The following is a 2381-nucleotide window of genomic DNA, read 5'->3' as shown; positions in this document are numbered from 1 at the left end:
GGTCTCCATGTCGTTCCCGCAGTTCTCTGAGGCCCACTGGGCCCTGTAGACTAATTGGTGTTGCGACCATTAATTGGGCACCTAGACGATAGTTACCTCTGCTCCTTTTCCTGCCCTGTGGAATGGTGAGCTCCTTGGAGGCAGCTACCAGCTGCGAGCTGACAGAGCGTCTGCTATGTGTCAGGTGTGGGCCTGGCCAGGAATCCACAGCTAGCACGTTCCCTAGTGGGCCGAGTGGCTGTGGGTGGTCCATCCTGTGATAGGTCAGCGGAGGGAGGGCACTGAAATGAGAGCCAGGAATTGTCATCCCCTGCGTGAAGCTGGGCAGATCCCTTCCCTCCCTGTGCGGCAGGCATTGCCACTCCATGTTCTCATCGGTCCCTTGTTAATTCCAACAGCCATTCTCCCGGGTTCTGCAGAGGTGGGGCTGAGTCGGCAGAGGAGGGCCTGACCACTCCAGCCCCTTTGGGGACCTGCTGAAGGTGCTGGGATCAAGGGTAGAGGCTCAGCAAGATGGGCAGAGCTGCCTTCAGATCCTGGCTCTGCTATTTATTTGATAGAGGGCCTCAGTTTCCGTATTTGTAAAATCAGGATGCTGTTGGCAACCTTGCAGCATTGTTCTAAGGCTTCCTTTCGATATTTATGCAGGAAGGTGGAGTTTTCAGCGGAGGGCCTGGTCCTATTATCCAATAAATGGTATCTTCCTCCTGGACCAGTGAGGTTGTGCTGGTGTGATGGGGGCTGGGGTCTTTGGGTGAAGAAAGGCCATTGTGTCTGACCTTGATCTTAAGATGAGGCCTTAGCTGCTGTTTGGGCACCCCCTCTGAACAGGCCAGAGTCCGCCCTTCCTCCCTCCATGGATCTCTGATCCCTGCAGGTGGCCTCAGGACTGAGCAGCCGGGCTTCCCTCCCGATCCCCAAGACTCTCCAGTGTCTCTACAGCGGTCTTCCCCTCCTGCCTGGTCTGGTAGCACCCTAGGAACTCCTACTCCCCCATCCCAGCCTTGGGGCCGCCCAGGGCCTGGAGCACAGTGTCAGATCTGGAGCTCGTTAGCTTTTGGGAAAAATGTGCAAACACTGCCCAACCACTTTCCAAAGCCCAGTCAGAATGAATGAGCAAATCATGGCAGGCCCAGCCCCTCCCCTCCCCACCGAGGACTACCCACTCTGCTTCGAGCCATAGTGGTCTTTTCTCTGCAACAGCAGTTTGGAAAAGTTGGGGGAAAAACATTTCACTGAGCATGGCTCCTGCTAACCTTTGGTGAATAGCTGGTGGGCACTTAGGAAGTGCCAGCCCCGTGCCAAGCTCTTGATCAGTAGTAAACAATCATCTTCCTCCCTACAAGAGGGACTTAGGTTGTCCCCAATTACAAATAGAGAAAGCAAGGCCCCAGTGGGCACTCAAACCCAGTCTGCCTTACTGAACCTCCACTACCAGCCTTTGGTGGGGTTCCCAGGGGACTTGCTTAACCATGCTCAACAGGACCCTCACTGTGCTTACTCCTGGCACATGGTAGGTACCTCTGTGCTTGTTGGGCGACTGCCTCAGAGGGGGCCAGGAGAGCTGGGAACACACCCTGCCTCTGTATTTCCAGCCCTCACCCAGCCTGATCCCTCTGAAACTCTTCTCCCTTCTCTCTCCAGCGAAAGGAGCTGCCTGGGCTCATTCCTCCCCCAGGCCTCAGGAAGCTGGGACCAACCAGCTATTCCCAGTGCCATGGCCCAGAAAACACGACTTGACTTGGGGTCAAGGCTCCTGACGGCTGAGCTGTGTCCCCTGAGCTCACTCCCAAGACACTCTGTCCCTTTGCTATTCAGAGAGTGTCATTTCAGGGAAGGCCAGTGGCTGCTTTTCAAAAGCTGCAGACAGAATGGCCCAGTCAGCGGCTGAGCAAGGCCGCTAAAGGGTGGGTGTGTATGTGCTCTTCTGCCTGCTGGCCTTCTCTGTGCCAGCCTGGCTGGAGACGCCAACCAGCCTGGACTGGGGGGTGGGGAACAGGGACTGTGGTTTCCCTCTGTCATTCTGAAGACCCAGCCCCCCCCCCCTTTCCCTTTTTAAGATCCCCCTTACGTGCTGCCTCCCTCTGAGCTGCAGACAGATCTGTACTCTCTTCCATAATCCTCCCAGGACCTAGAGCGTTCCCGGGGATCAGAGCCAGCAAGGGCCCAGGCAGTTTTATGAGGACCTCTCCCACCTTCGGAATGCAAAGCCACTCAAACCGGTCCGATGTGTATGTTCCCCAGGCCCACCCAGCAATCTCCCACCCAGATGTTGATGCTGGTGGCTAGGGCTTTAATCCTCACTTGAGGCCCAGAGAGGGGCTGCTGATCCTCAGAGGTCACAGAGTCACAGCACCTGGGCTGGGACCTACTGCCCATCC

The sequence above is a fragment of the Manis javanica genome, chromosome 2, assembly GCF_040802235.1.
Source record: "Manis javanica isolate MJ-LG chromosome 2, MJ_LKY, whole genome shotgun sequence".
NCBI lineage: Eukaryota > Metazoa > Chordata > Mammalia > Pholidota > Manidae > Manis > Manis javanica.
Note: the sequence above shows the minus strand (reverse complement) of the source record.